The sequence below is a fragment of the Barbus barbus genome (assembly GCF_936440315.1).
Source record: "Barbus barbus genome assembly, chromosome: 7".
Lineage (NCBI taxonomy): Eukaryota > Metazoa > Chordata > Actinopteri > Cypriniformes > Cyprinidae > Barbus > Barbus barbus.
In genome coordinates this window covers 7,247,074-7,264,464 of record NC_136735.1, presented here as the reverse complement: position 1 = coordinate 7,264,464, position 17,391 = coordinate 7,247,074, and positions in this window count along the sequence as shown.

Here is a 17,391-nt window from a genome sequence, read left to right as displayed (position 1 = left end):
TGTTCAGCCAGCCACAGGTGACGGTATGCAATCATTGTACTAAGGCTCGACATATTGCTTCGTCATTTGTTGAAAGACTGTTGATGCTTTCCCAATCCGGCATTTGACATTTATCTCTGCATCTCTGTCTCGTCCAATAGTGCTGCCAAGGTACGTAAACTTATCGACTTCTTTAACGTTGCATTCATTAATCTTAATCCTTTCGGCACTAATGTGTAATCTGACCTTCGCTGCTACTTTATGTAAGCTTGATTTTTTTTTTTGTAAATGGTAACCGTTTTCACCGAGCAGAGCAATATCATCCACAAAATCGAGATCAGTGAGGTGGCTCTGTCCATCCCAATCAATGTCTGCATTTGGCCTTGCCATAGCCTTCCTTATAACAAAATTAAGGGCCACCAAGAATAGGAATGGCGACAAGATGCATCCTTGTCTGACACCAGTCTCAATGGCAAAAATGTCAGTGTGACCTGTATCTGTTCTGACACAGCAGCTGGAAATGTTATACAAGGACTGGAAGACAGCTATGAATTTCTTTGGCATGCCATACAGTTGTAAAATATTCCATAAGGATTCACGATGGACACTATCAAAGGTTTTCCTGAAATCGATAAAATTGATGGAAAGTGGATGCTAATACTCCAGGCATTGTTCAGTGATGTTACGTAAAGTGAATATGTGCTCTCTACATGGGGTTCCTTTCCGGAAGCCAGCCTGTTCTTCTCGGAGGCGTTTGTCAATGGCTGCCTGCAATTGTCTTAGTAGAACTGTGGAAAACATTTTTCTCAGTATTGACAGGCGGGTTATGCCACGCCAGTTTGTTCATTCCATTTTATTCCCTTTCTTTGGTAGTTTAATGATGGTACCCCTTTTTCCAGTCTTCAGGGACAGCTTGCATTCGCCAACACGCATTAATAAGATCTATTAGGAAGAAAGGAAAGGACGTGATGTGTGGCCAAGTATGGTGTCCTATACTTGGAATTTGTGCTCTGCATTTAACCCATCCAAGTGCACACACACAGCAGTGAGAAGTGAACACACACATACACCCGGATCAGTGGGCAGCCAATGCTGTGGTGCCCGGGCCAATGCGTTCAGTGCCTTGCTCAAGGGGTTCAATGCTTTGCTCAACTCAGTTGTGGTATTGAAGGTGGAGAGAGTGCTGGGCATTCACTCCCCCCACCTACAGTCCCTGCCAGACCTGAGACTCGAACCCACAACCTTCGGGTTACAAGTCCGACTCTCTAACCATTAGGCCACGACTGCCCACTTAGCTTCACTACTACAATGAATTTTATCCAAGCCAGCTGCCTTATTTGATTTCTGCATCTTATTGACATTTTGGACGACTTCTGCTGTTACACATCTAGCTCCTCCTGTGCTTCCTCCTGACCGAAGTCATAGGTGTTTAAGAGAAGCTGCTGATTTCTCGTAAGTATTCAACCCATCTATCATTTTGTTCCTCCCTGGTAAGGAGCATCTTTCCATTCTTGTCTTTGATTGGAATGGAGGAACTCCTCCAGGCTCCTGATAGGTCTTATACTCAAGGTGCGGGTATCATTTCGATCCACAGCCACCTGGGCTTCTTTGCATTTCTTCTCAAACAGTCTTTCTTATCTCGCCTACAGCTCTGTTTCACAGCCCAGTCAAGGTCAGCATATGCATGTGATGCCATTTTCTTATCCTCAACCTCTTGGGCTTGATCCCGTTTCTTTTTGGCCTTCTTCGTTTGGTCAATCAGTGCCCATGATCTATCCTGGATCTATTCTTCCTTCCACCTTCCTCTCCTTTGGCCAATCACTTTTTTGTGCTTATGTGGTCAATGTTTCCTTGTCATACCATTCATACCAATTCATACCATACTTATGGTCACATCAATGAGTGGGATGAACTCTAAAAGCGCTGTTCTTTTTATTTGGTAAAACATGTATTTGTTGAAACGGCTAATAATAAAATGTGACATTCTGTAGTTTTGTCTCATATTCATCTTTTAATCATATTTGTAAATGTCTTGACTCCACAGCCAACAGAACAATTTTGTCTTTACTGTTACAATACTTATGAAGGGAGCTGTATATATATATATATATATATATATATATATATATATATATATATATATACGTATATGTTTTTTTGTAAAGGGTGTTTGTCTTTCTTTGCACGTTCCCTTTGTAAACACTGTGTTGATACTTCCACCTACATCATGCGTGACTTTTCCAACATGATTACGTAATGCGTGAAGATATGGATGTGCATCGCAGAGCTAGTGCAAGAAGAGTATTTGTGGTTAAAAATATATGACTTTTCCATTCATTGACCAATCATTTCACTAGATAAGACACTTATTCTTTGGCTGGGATCGTGTAGAGCCCTTTAAAGCTGCATTGAAACTTCAATTTGAACCTTCAACCCGTTGGCCACAATTGAAGTACTATATGGAGGAAAATCCTGGAATGTTTTCCTCAAAAACCTTAATTACTTTTCGGCTGAAGAAGACATGAACATCTTGGATGAAATGGGGGTGAGTAAATTATCAGGAATTTTTTTATTCTGGAAGTGAACTAATCCTTTAACAGCAAATTTTCATTTTTGGGTGAATTATCCCTTTAAGATATTTTGTGCCTTGTTTCACATAAAACGTCTTGAGTTCAAAAACAGCGAGAACAGAATGTAACAGGACAGCTTTAAAAGCTTTTAAAAACAGTAAAGCTAAAAAACACCAATTTCAAAATAGTCTAGATCTGGAGTCACCAAACTTGATATTGGAGGGCTGGTGTCCTGCAGAGTTTTGCTCCAGCTTGCCTCAACACACCTCCCTGGAAGTTTCAAGTATACCTAGTAAGACACTGATTAGCTGCTTCAGGTGTGTTTGATTAGGGTTGGAGTTAAACTCTGCAGGACACCGGCCCTCCAGGACCGTGTCTGGTGACCCCTGGTCTAGATCAACTAGTTGACTTGTCTGAAATTACCTTGTCTGAGTCTCGATGCTCTGTATTGCTTCATCAGCTGCTGCGCTCATGGAGGTTTGAACATCAGACTGTTAATCCATCACAGGAGTATCTAAAGGAGCTCGGTCTGACTTGAATTGAGATTTTTTCCCCGGGCCGATGATCCTGACAATCAGTGCCAGCTGCCCTCCCATGTGACCATGGCAATATTTCCCATTCCTTTATTTCGGCGGAGGAGAGAAGTTTCTTTCTGCTATCTGAGATTAATAAACACTGCGAGAGGGAGGATATGTGGCGAAAGTTTCTTTCAGTTGCTCTTGCTCATGAAATGAACCAGACATTTAGTATTTCTGGAATCATTCACTTAATTCCAACACTGCTGCAAATGTAAGTTTGTTCCAGAAGGTAGGTAGAGTAATCAAGAGTCTCCTATGCATTTTACACACTATTCTGTATGACTCATGTGTGAGCATTGTTTATTACTGATATACCATAAATGGTTTAGCAAAAAATATTTTATTGAAAAAAGAAAATGTTGAGTTACAGATAATGGGGGGGGGGGGGGGAAGCAACAAGAAAATAATTAAAACATAGTCATGCAAATTAAATATGCATGTTGATTTTTAAAAGGGAGAAAGAATGCATTTCATATTATTAGTAGTTCCAAAATACTTATACTTAGTACAAGTTTAGTTCCAAAATACAGATAGTTGCATGCGAAAGTTTGGGAACCCCTTGCAGAATCTGTGAAAATGTGGATAATTTTACCAAAATAAGAGAGATCATACAAAATGCATGTTATTTTTTATTTATTACTGTCCTGATTAAGATATTTTAAATAAAAGATGTTTACATATAGTCCACAAGACAAAAACAATTGCTGAAATTATTAAAATAACCCCATTCAAAAGTTTGGGAACCCTTGGTTCTTAATACTGTGTGTGGTTACCTGGATGATCTACGACTGTTTTTTTGTTTTGTGATGGTTGTTCATGAGTCCCTTGTTTGTTCTGAACAGTTCAACTGAGCACTGTTCTTCAGAAAAATCCTCCAGGTCCTGCAGATTCCTCAGTTTTCCAGCATCTTTTGCATATTTGAACCCTTTCCAGCAGTAACTGTATGATTTTGAGATCCACCTTTTCACACTGAGGATGATTGAGGGACTCAAACACAACTATTAAAAAAGGTTCAAACATTCACTGATGCTCCAGAAGGAAACACGATGCATTAAGAGCCGGGGGTGAAAACTTGTGAACAGAATGAAGATGTCCAAAATTTTCTTATTTTGTAGAAATATAATTTTTTTCCCATTTAGTTCTGCCCTTCGGAAGCAACAGAAGCTACTTGCATATTTCCTGGAAGACAAATTAAGTACAATTTACCTTGATTTTCAAATTCAAAAAAAGTTTTCACCCCCGGCTCTTAATGCATCGGGTTTCCTTCTGGAGCATCAGTGGATGTTTGAACCTTTTTTAATAGCAACTATACTATTTTCAAGTATTTTTTTCTCCCAAGTTGATATGCACCATCGTTTTGGCTTCATAATTTGTCTCACGTACATCAAGCAGTTTTAATTCATGTCGTTAGTGGCCTGACTGTACTGAATCATTCAATTGAACCCATCCTGAGTTTCACCCAGCTACTCTACAGGATTTAAAGCTGATCTCTAAGAGATGTGAAATAACAACATGCTACCAACACAGGCTCATTCCTGACCTCCCATCTGTCAGCGTAGTCACAATTACATTTTTTTTTTTTTTTTAAATTTCAACGAGATGAATATGATATCTCGTGGGTTTTTTTGGCTTAACCTTAATCCCTGCTGACACTGTTTGTCCTGGACAGAGAGAAAATGAACACAGACCAGCCGTGTGTCCACCTCAAGACTAAAGATAAACATAATTCAGAACCATTTGTTTCCACATGCTGTTCCACACATTTACTCTTGTGTTGCGCAGTGAGATGGAAAATTGTGTTTTGAGTATAAGCATATTCATCTGCAATGCACGCTCAGATGTGAGTCCAAAAAGGGTTTTCTTCTTTTTTTTGCAGGTATGTAAATTGTTTAACAAAACTATTAAATTAAAAACCATTGGATCACAGACATTAAGGGGAAAAAATTAAAATGGTAAATGCAAAATAAAAATATAGCCATGCGTACTTGATTTAGGATAGCAAAATAAATGTTTTCTAATTTTTGAAAAGGTAAGGAAAATTCTCATCATAATTTTAATATATTGTGGTGTTTATTTTCAGGATTTTAGTATTTATATTTTCATATTATTTAAATTGTCAACGTTTTTGTACAATGATTAACTTTGGTCCTGTGCTGAGTTGCATATTGGGTCAAATGTAGAATCAGTGTCCTGAAGCAAAGCCAGCTGAGAACTGCTGATTTACACAATAGGGACATTTAATATTGGTTTTAAACAGCTTAAAAAAACTGGCTGACTGGGGGCCAAGGTTTATCTTGGATGGAGAGCGTTGGGTGATGCATGTGCCTGTTCACAGTTTCAGCCACAAATAAATAACTTTTGAAAGTTGATCCTGGAACATCCAGAAACCCCATTTAAATCATAAAAGAGTTTAGTTTAAGATATGCAACACACAAAAAGAGTTTATTTTAATGATTTCATAAGTGCCCATAAAGGTGTTCTAAACTTTACAATTTAGTTGTGTTGGGTATATACAATAGTTCAGAAGTTTAAGATTGGAAAGGTTTTTTAATGTTATTGAAAGAAGTCTCTTATGCACACCAGGCTGCATTTATTTGATAAATTAAAAAAAATAAAAACAGTAATATTGTGCTATATTCAAAGCTGAATTCATTATGCTAGTCTTCAGTATTCATGATCCTTCAGAAGTCATTCTAATTTGTTGATTTGCTGCTCAAGAAACATTTCTTATTATTATCCATGTTGCAAACAGTTGAGCTGCTTCATATTCTTGTGGAAATTGATACATTTTTACATTAGGATACATCAGGATTCTTTGAATAGAAAGTTCAAAAGAACAGCATTTATTTGAACTAGAAATCTTGTGTAACATTATAAATGTCTTTACTGTCATGTCTGATCAATTTAATGCATTCATGATGAAGAAAAGTATTTTTTTTATCATATTGATCCCAAACTTTTGAGCAGCTTTTACTGTTTTTAAAGGGTCTCAACTGCCCTGTAATGCGGTTTATAAATCAGCATCAGTCTCCAAGAGAAGGGAGGTAAAAAAGAGAGAGTTTTCTGTCTCACTTTATTTTGATAATCCACTTTAGACATTCTACTAACTATAAGTAACTTTGTAACTACATGTCAACTAATTCTCATTAATTTGCAACTACATGTCTACTAACTCTCAGTAGGGTAGGTTTAGGGTTAGTAGAATAAGTTGACATATACTTGCAAAGTTTCTCGTAGTATGTTGTATGGATCCATCAAAATAAAGTGTTAGAAGATATTAAGCAGACAGTCTACTAATACTCTAATGACTGCAAGTTGACACGTAGTTGCAAAGTTACTTACTGTTAGTAGAATGTCTAAAGTGGACTATCGGAATAAAGTGTTACCGAGTTTTCCTCTGTTTCTAGCATTTAACATTTTACAAGATTTAGGAGGTTATCTTTTCATGCAGAGCGCAATGCCTTTATTCCAGCTTCAAGTGTGGGAATTGCCAAAACCATTAGGGTTTGTCTGTTTTTCTCATTAGCTCAGTAAAAGCACTACCGTCAGTGCTTGAGTCCTTCCAAAGTGAATGTACGCCTGATAATGCATTGTTTTTGTTACATGATGTTCTTTACATATCATATGTTACATTTGACAGTTCTGCAGCAGGGACCCTGTTCACTCAATGACAAACAAGCAGAACAAATCTGCATTTAATGCATTAAATTGAATGTATCAAGTATGAATGAATGCTTCTGAAAACTATTCAATCTGAAAATGACTCTTTATGTTTCATTAATGAGGACCAGCTACATAGGCAGCGGTCTTCAGACAGCATCCTAAATGAAACTGAATCTCATGGACTGTAAAAATTCTTAATTTTTTTAAAGATTTATTTTTAGCATTTATGATAGGACAGATCAGACATGACAGGAAGGGAAGTGGGAGAGAGAGGGGTGGGATCGGGATAGGTCCACAAGCTCGGATTCGAACTCGTGATGCTCGTAGCGCAATGGTGCTGTATGTCGACACGCTGCCCACAAGGCAATCAGCGCCGACAAAATTACCTTAATTTTAATGGTAAAAGGCTGCACATTCTCAGAAAAAATTTACAAAAAGATACAACAGTACCTTTATTTATTCCTAAAAGGTGCATATTATTATCTAAAGTGTACATATTAGTTGCTAAAAAGTACATATTGGTACCTTTGTAAAAGATTGCTTTTGTACCTTTATTTCTGAGAATGCTACGGTAAACATCTTCTAATTGGTCAACGGTTCCCTTGCTCTACACACAGTGAAAAACTATATATAAATCTAATGCATATATATATATATATATACACACACAAAGGAAAATGGTAACATGATCATTTTATAAAGTATGTGCATTCATATGTGCTTAATTTTCACGGGAGGAAACCTGTGGTGTGATGAGGGGTCAGCGCAAATATGAGGGGGACTCCCATTCTACAGCGTGTGCAGAATTATTAGGCAAGTTGATATTCTAGTCATATTTTTTTCCAAGAACATTTTAACAATTCCAAATCACATCAATCTTAATAACTACTATTGAAACTGGCCAATGGCGTTCAAGCGCGTGAAATATGAGGAGGACTCCCACTCTACAGCGTGTGCAGAATTATTAGGCAAGTTGATATTCTGGTCATATTTTTTTCCAAGAACATTTGACCAATTCCAAATCACATCAATCTTAATAACTACCATTGAGTTTGTATTTAATCATTTATAAGTGATATAATTGTCCATGAAGGCTGAAAGTCAAAAACTCCTTATTTGAGGTGTAAAGAATTATTAGGCAGGTTTTCTTTTACAGATAAATTTAGGCAAAAAAGAGATTGAACACAAGCATAAAAGTAAAAAAGTTATTAAATGCCCATGAGAAGGATGCAGTGCTAATGCAATAATAGAATTAGCAAAGTTAAGGCATGACCATTGGGCAGCAAAATGCTCAGCACGGTCAGAAAAAACAGGTGGAGAAGAAAAGACACGTTAACTGCAAAATTATTAAGAATTAATGTGAAGAATTAGGTGAGAAACCATCAGGAACCATTTAGTCTCTGGCACCATCATTTTCCAGAATTGCAACCTTCCTGGAGTCTCCACAAGTGCAATGTGTCAGGTTCTCAGAGACTTTGCTTGGGCAAAAGATTCTTAAAATGGCCCTCACGTAATAAGAATAACATGCTGTAGTTTTGTGAAATACATAAAGACTGATTTTTGTATAGGCTTTCTGGACAGATAAGTTGTGAGTGACTCTTGAAGAACCAGCATCACATTCTCTTTTTGAATTTATCTTCCAGAATCTGGTAGTACGTTTTGGGAGCTCATTTTAGTTCATCTCCTATCCTGAAAAGTCTGTCTTGCAGGATTGATTAAAAATTAGCTCCTAAAACATACTGCCAGATTCTGGAAGTATTCGATTGCTATGGGAACGTATAAAATCCTGCCATGTCACAGCGATGGATCATTGCTCAACTAAGTATGTTAAGTTTCCCATACAGTTGTAGTATACTTTATTGTCCTCAAGAGGGAAATTGCTGTGGACTACATGTTGCTTCAGACATACAATAAACAAATAATAAGAACAATAAGAACAACGATAAAAAAGTTAAACTCAAAATAAACTCAAGATAAACTCTTGTTATACAAACGCAGCGATACTGGTACAAAATAATTCTTTACACATTGGAATTCTATATCTTCTACCAGAAGGAAGTATTCTAAATACAAGAAATGAGTTTGATCACAAAGAATCCTCTCTACCTGATTAAGAACACATTCCTCATATAAATCTTGAAGGTTAAAATGTTCATCATACCCAACAATTCTCCATGCTGTCAATAACAGGTGCACCAACTTAGATTTAAACTGTGCTGACAGGTTACCAAACCATACTGTGATACCATACCTAACAATACTTTCTAAAACAGCTTTATAAAACAGCAGCATAAGATTCTCGTTTACTCCATAGAGCCGTAACCTACGTAAGAAATACAATCTCTGTTGTAGACGAGTGCAAACCCATTCAATGTGTGTTTTCCATGTAAGTGAACTATCTATGTATATGCCCAAATACTTATAGGTCTGTGACTGTATAATTTGATGGTCATGGATAACCACTTGACGATGGTCTCCTATACATTTTGGGTCAAATACAATCTCTTCCGTTTTCTTTGTATTTATTGTTAGCTCATTTTTATCACCCCAGTCAACAACTGACTTATTTCTGACTGGTAAATAGTGCTAATATTTTCATGCACAGAGTAGACTTAGTATGGCTGTGTCATCTGAATATTTTAAAATATAATTTTGTGAATGCCTACTTAAAGGGGTGGTTGACTGTTTATTTTTCTAGGCTTGATTGTGTTTATGGGGTGCAGTCTTCGTATGTTTAAAAACGCATTGTTTTTCACATAATTTACCTTTATTCCACACTGCTCTGTCCCTTCTCTGATAAATGCCCTGAGCGTTTCCTGCTTTTATGAAGCCCCTCCCTCATAAATACGCAATGGCTCAGATTGGTTAGCTGGCCCAGTGTGTTGTGATTGGCTAAACCATCTCTAGTGCGCGTATGAACCCCTCACCTCAGCGGCATGTGCTCCGGTTGTATTGTAAACAATGGCGTCGTCTGTATTGCTTATCAGTTTGAGTCAGATTGAGACGCAGAGGATATTAGTGAAGAGGATCGCGCAGAACCTGTGCAAGAATGGCTTTTAATGGTAGGCCTAAGTTTTTTGTTTGTTGTTGTCTCATACTTTTAGATACGCTGTTATTTGTAAATGCTATTGCTTCTGTTAGCTTTTAATATACGGTTTTATTCTGATTAAAGCTTTAATACAGTACGGCAACCGCACACGCATCCATGTATAACGCTTCTCATAGCTACAGTATGTGAAAATAAGTGTATTCACTGGGCTGATGATCTGAATGACAACGAGAGAGGGAGAGAGAGATGCAGACCAGAGCTTGTGCAGAGCAGGGAGAGGCAAGCAACAGTATTAAGAACCGCTGTTTTAAAACATTGATTTTGAAACTTGTGAATCCATTAGAATCGTTAGAAGACAGAATCGCGTTTCATATATGAATAGATTTTTTAGTGCATCCCTAGTTTTCTCTTCCTCTTCTCTAAAGCAGCACAGCATATCCTCGCCCCCTTTGCTTGCATGTTCCTGGGGATGGGGTTTATCTGGGTTCTTGATGTAACGAACCTGGGAAGTAACTAGTTGTAGTCCCTTACCAGTCGTTTTTGTAGGCATTAAACTGCCAGAATTTTAAAAGATGATATCTTTGTTTGCATTGAACTTTCAGCTTCGTAACTTTGAAGATATTGTATATGCTCATACAGCAACATTACACACTAAATAATGTTAAAAAGTGAAATCGCAATCAACCACCCCTTTAAGCATTCATTTGTAAAAAGAATAGGTGAAGTGACGCAGCCTTGTGGAACACCTGTACATGAGACAGGTGTTCCACAAGGTACAGGTGTTCTACTGCTCTTTTGATGTGAAAGAATATTGTTTACCTTTTGAGTTCTATCTGTTATAAAAGAATAGTACCACTTAATAATACATGGTTTTACACTCAGCTGGTTCATCTTATCAATTAACAAATGAGGTTGAATCGTGTTAAAAGCAAAGCTAAAATCAATAAACAGTAACCAAGCATAAGTTTTAGGATCTTCTAAATGCTTCAAAATCAAGTGCATAATGCAGTTAATAGCATCTTAAGTTCCTCTCCCTTGTCTATAGGCAAACTGTAAGGGGTCTAGATTACTAGCAACCTCTGCTTTTAACATAGATACAATACACTTTACGAAACATTTCATAATCACAAATGTTAATGCAACCGACCTAAATTCATTGTTCTCTAAAGGCCTTGCTATCTTAGGAACAGGTATAATCAATATTCTTTTCCACAAATTGAGAACAATACCTGAGTCCAAAGATTGTTGAAATATAGGAAGCCAAGCTGAAGTCAATTCATCTGCACAACACTTAGCAATATGGGGATAAATTCCATCCGGGCCTGCTGATTTCTTTGAACAGATATGTTTAAAATAGAAATTTCGGATCAATCAATAATTTATCTTTGCTGATATCTGGAAAAGACTCCATTACACCAATACTATTAGTATTCTCAGAGATATACCCATGCTTCTCAAATCTCAGATAAAAGTCATTTATGTCATTCATTTTCTGTAAGTCATCAAAAATAGAAACTGTATTTCTGAAAGACTGCATTGCTGCCTTGGCCAAAGGTGGAACATAAACAACACAGATCAAAATGTTCCCGAATTCTCTTGGGAGATAAAAGGGTCTCAAACTCAAACATAAGAGTTCAATATCCGGATTACATACCATAGATTTCATTGTTATATGACTGCACCATCGCTCATTTACAAACACGCAGATGCCACCTCCTCTGCTCTTCCCCGAGGTGGCCGATCTATCAGCTCGAATGAGAGAAAAAACGTGTACCTCTATCAGCGAGCTGGGGATCTCAGGACGAAGCCAAGTTTCAGTAAGTACCAGGAGACCCACGTCCCGGTACTCAAAGCAGGCTCTAGCTTTAGTGCGTAGTTCATCCATCTTTTGTTGTAACGATCTGACATTGCTCAGGATTATGGCAGGTAATGGAGGTCTGCTTTCAAGTCATTGAAAACATCACCTCTGTGCCCTCTTTTCCGCTGGCCTCTGCTCACCACCGTCCGTGCTCTCAAACAGTCTGGAAGGTCTGCTGGTATATTGTAGTTGGCTGAACGTAGCTGAAGCAGATCCTCTCTTGTGTATGCCGTAATTGCGTAATTGGGTCGCTGCTCGCCATTGTGTGTGAATAGCAGACTGACACCAGATGCGTGATAATTAACAATCCAATGAAGAGCTGTATGAGTATCATCATTGTGGCATTTCACTGCTAAAATTAGCCAGTCAAATCAATCCGATATATCAGCTTAAGAAAAGCAAATAGAAAAAGTAATAGAAAAACACACAAGTTAAAAAAGTTAAAATGGTTCAAATGTCAGCAGCAACAAGTGTCCGTGTTTCCAGCAGTGCAGCGCCACCAGAACCATAATGAGAGTGGAAATTATATGCACATCCCAATATATAAGTGCATATTACCCCCAATGATATGCACTTATGCACCCCCATACCATCAGAGATGCTGGCTTTCCAACTCTGATAACACGCTGGAAGGTCTCTCTCCTCTTTAGCCCGGAGGACATGGCGTCCGTGATTTCCAACAAGAATTCAATAATGTCAATGACAGAATCATGCCGATGAGTAATGCAGTGTCGTCTGAGGGCCCAAAGACCATGGGCATCCAACAAAGGTCATCGGGCTTGTCCCTTATGCAAAGATATTTCTCTAGTTTCTCTGAATCTTTTGATGATGTTATGCAATGTAGATGATGAGATTTGCGAAGCCTTTGCAATTCAACGTTGAGGAATGTTGTTTTTAAAGTATTCCACAATCTTTTTACATACTCTTTCACAGATTGGAGAGCCTCTTCCCATCTTTACTTTTGAGAGACTCTGCCTCTCTAAGACATCCCTCTCATAGCTAATCATGTTACAGACCTGATGTCAATTAACTTAATTAGTTGCTAGATATTCTCCCAGCTGAATCTTTTAAAAATATCTTGCTTCTTCAGCCCTTTGTTCCCCCGTGCCAACTTTTTGGAGACCCGTAGCTGGCATCAAATTTGAAATGAGCTCATTTAGTGGATAAAAGTGTAAAACTTCTCAGTTTAAACATTTGATATGTTCTCTATATTCTATTGTTACTAGACTATTGGCTCATGTGATCTGAAAGTCTTTTAGTTTGCATTTTATTCAAATTAAAAAAATGTCCCAACATTTCTGGAATTTGGGTTGTATTAAGCAGCTCCAGCCCAGCCGGTGTTTTGGGACGGAAAGCGGATAGTATTATGCACTTTAAATTGAGTCGAAAGCACTTTAGGCACATAACCTTTCCTAGGCTTTAAGATGAGTCTGCAATCACCTGGCCTGAACTCAATACACGAGTCGTCAGTTGACAGCACCTGCAGGTTGCTTTATTGATTTCATAACCCATTCTTATACCAATGGCAGTGCCTGCAACGCTTCTGTGAACTGTGAAGGGGGCGAGGCAGACTGCGGGGAAAGGGGAGTGAGGAGTGAGAGGAAGAAAATTGCCCTGATATTGAGGTGAGTTTTGTGGGGTTTTTTTTACTTTATTGCACTGCATAGTGGAACAGTCAAAACACAAACATGACACTTGTACTCGCCGCCCGCAACAGGTAGCATGAGCATGTGAGCATGCACAGCGGAGTGAGTAGACTTTTTCAGTGGCTAGTCTTCGGCGCTGGGTGCAGCTTTCCTCCTCCGAGAGACAGCATCAGGAACGCACTGGAAGTGGGCCTACAGCAGCGGGGTGAGGAGCGCGTGGGCACTGAGCCGGCGCTAGCTCGTCACCTGACCCTGACAGATCTGCATCAGAAGCTCGTGCCACTTTCCTCCTTGGCTCGAAAGAGGCTGCAGAGGAAGAGCGCGGCAGGGCTAGTTGAGTTCATCGCCCTGGAAGATGGCCACACGGAGCCTGAGAGTCCGGAGACTCATAATCTCCACAGTAGGGGCAGTCCGACCCCCCCCCCCCCCCCAAGCTTCACCTCTGCGTGGGCACGACCCAGGCAGCAGACGCAGGATTCCTGGCGATCCGAAGATTCGATTGGCTCTGTGCAGGAGAGTCAAATGCGAGTCATCCTTGTCCGAGTCCGAAGCTCACTGGAACACAGCAGGGGAAGAGAAGGCATGCCCGCTGCAGTGTGTAGATCATGGTGAGTAGTTTTGTTGATAGGCTTCTTGCTTCAGGTAGAAAGTTGTCTGAAGGGATGACGTACAGGTGCCCCTCATATTCAGTCCCCCTCATATTTCACATGCTTGAACGCCACTGGCCAGTTTCACTGGCGTGATTCAAGAAGGCTTCAGTAGTATTTGCAGGAAGGGATAATTCTCATAGGAATGTAGAAGTGACCGAATCGAAAGGGAACTTAGGCTACAGTAGATGGGGAACCGATTGCTCCCCCATGATATTTTGTAAACTGTATTTATGACAAAGAACTGCACAGATGCAGATACTATATAGGGATGCACCGAATGTTCGGCAACCGAATAAGCGAAAAGACCTAATAAATTGTACCGAACAGTGACGTGACGCCATCAAATAAAGGCGCGCACTAAAGCAGCAAACACGTCTGAAGTGTAAAAGTATTTAAAACTGTCCGAGAAAGACGCAAAAATCCTTACAAGCACGAAGCACAGACAGCCAGAGACTGCTTAGCGCTGCATCTCATGTCTCTGATGTGAAGAGGAAGAGGTGGTTGATGCTGGTTACTGTGATGATTTAAATCGCAAAATGGCCTTAAGTGGTTAGTAAATAAACTGCAGAATGTTGTTTTCAAATACAGGCACGAATTGCATGCATTCAAAAAGCGCTGCAGGAGCTTGCTGCACAAGGGTTCAAAGTCCAAAGCGCGAGGAAAATCTGCACTGAAACACTTTTACTCGTCCTTTGCTCAGTAACAGTTTTATTTGTTTTTTTAAATGCACGTGACAATGTGATATGTGCGACAAACCTCTTCCCAAATTCGTAATGAGAATAATTTATAAATCTGCTGTTGTCAACCAAAAGAAGCACTGAGGTCTTCCTGCGGGCTTCTGCCAAAATAAAAGCTCCATCAACATTCATAAATGTTAGTATTGCAAATTGACTGTTGTTCTGTAAAATAAAATAAGACAATAATAATTATAATAGTAATTACCTTACAACAGCTGTATTATAACATTCACCAATAGTGTTCAAATTGGGATCTGTAATATATTCTAATATTTTAAAATTTTAAGTATCTTCTGCTCAGCAAGGTTGCATTTATTTGTAGGCCTACAGTAAAAAATACATGATGAATGGCGTCTTGAATGATCAAGAAGCGGGTCTCAGAAATGGCTAAAAAATTATTTTACTAACTTATTAATATTAAGTTAAATTGTGCTTTGTTGGTATAATGTCTGATAGAATGTAAAAAAAATTCAGTGTTAAGTAATTTTTTAAAAATTGTTATTTTGTAATTGTTTTTTTTTATTTGAAAAGCGGTAAAAAACACCTTTTGTCTATTTAATTTATGCAATGGTGAAAAAAATGGCAAAATCGGCCTACATGGGGGAAAAAAATGTGAAAAACCGTGTTCGGTATTCGGCCTTCAGCCCAGTGTTTCATTTTGTTTAGCTTCGGCCAAGAATTTTCATTGCGGTGCATCCCTAATATTAAAACAATCAGGGTCGCCTGCAGAATTTCTTCCGAGGGTAAGCTCAGAGGTTTTTTTTTTTCTTCTGCGGATCAAATGATCAGTGAGAGCAGAACGAATGATGTCACACGTTTTAAACAAAATGGTAAAATATATCTATCAAGAGCATGCTCACAGATTAAAACAACAGAGAACAAAACTGCGCTGGATGAAGTGGATTAGAATGTTGTCCGACAGCTTATCAGAAGTTTCGTCTCGAGACTGAACCGAGCCAGTCTTATTTTCCCCTTCTCCCAAAACAGCTTATACTGTTTCAGCTATTAAAATGGTTCAGTTTTGTATGTAATGAAAAAGTGATTATAATTAATTTCATTTTTTTATTAAGTTAATTTAGAAAAATGTTTGGAGGACGTTTTGGTCATTAAATGTACCAAGCGGCCAGCAGCAGACAGCGAATTGATCATAACCTTTGTTTGATCAATTTAGCCTTCTCAAATCATCACGACTTGCCTAAAATAAAATCTATAGATATGAAACAGTTCAATATCCCAATGCTATAAATGTTTAACTTAGATAAATGTGCGTTGTTAGACGCATATCCAATCGTTTGTGTTTCCACCAGCATAGCAATTTTTTATCCCCATAATTGATGGATGTCTAAATATAAAAATAAGGAGAAGCTTAAAACAGGCCCGATGCCCAGCCCGCGTCTGAGCTATAAAAATTGACCCGAAATCCGGCCCCTCGGGCTGAAATGCAGGGCTCTAATGTAGATCTTCACGATTTAAAAAAGAGAAAAGAAAAGAAAAACATAAAATCTGCTGGTGCAAATGGTTACTTATTGATGACACATCTTAATTTTCTTAAAGTTACCTCTCCATCAGCGGTGTCTGAGCACGCACTGCGGGCAAAAGTTAGGGATGTTCATTTCGGTTCATTTTCCCAATGACTGACAACCGATGCTCATTAACCGATCATTAACTGTTAACCAACAAAATTCTATCAGCCGATAGAAATACAGTACACACATAATAGCCTAACTGCTGAAATGTTTGCGGGGCAAATCTCAGGCCAGTCTGAGAGCTCATGGTATGCACAGTGCGTACAGCCGTACACCTGCAGGCGCCACTGATAACAGTCTATCGATAAACCTGTCCTCTGTTTCCACGGTCTGCGGATTGAAAAAGAACACAATGAAAGATGGGGAGGAGCCGATCAAAGTTTGCCACCGTTTTCATATGAAATTTAAAGAGGACTGAGGCGATCACGAATTGTGTACAGTTTATGGAGCTAATCACACAATTTTAGGGGGGCTGAGTAGTCATTTTATGGCCTAGCGACGCCATGCCCCCCACAAAAAAACATGTACATTTAACAGTATTTTACTGTGAAATTACAAGTCATATAATAATTGACAGTGAAAAACTGTAAATTGCATTCCCAGAATTCATCACGTGGATTTTTCTTAAGTATTTTAAATGTGGTTGTCAGTATATTATAAAGATTAAACTGATTTTAGTATCCAGTCTAGCATATTAACATTATTTCAGTTATATCCGATGCCCATTTTTCACAAGCTGATATTATTCCTTAGGGTCTTAATGAAAAGTCTGTAACATAGTTTGGTTAAAATTTCTCAATGGTAGTGTAAAACAACACCGTTTTTACCCTGTCAAAAACAGCTCTGTCTAACGTAACCTGTATTCTTGCATGCGGCTTTAAATGCAAATTAGCTCTGCTCACTCCGCCCCTCTCTTCCAAGCCACTCTCTTACCCCTTTTCCACCAAGGCAGTTTGAGTGCTGGTTCGGAGCCAGAGCCTAGTTTCAAATCGGTTCTTTGTCTTTCGACACCCAAAACACCAGCTCTGAACCAGGAAAAGCGGTTCATAAGTAGCACCAAAACATTGCCGGGTTAGAAGTAAGAACCGCTTGTGTCAGGGGCTGGGGGGCGGGGTTATCGTAACAAACAAGATGA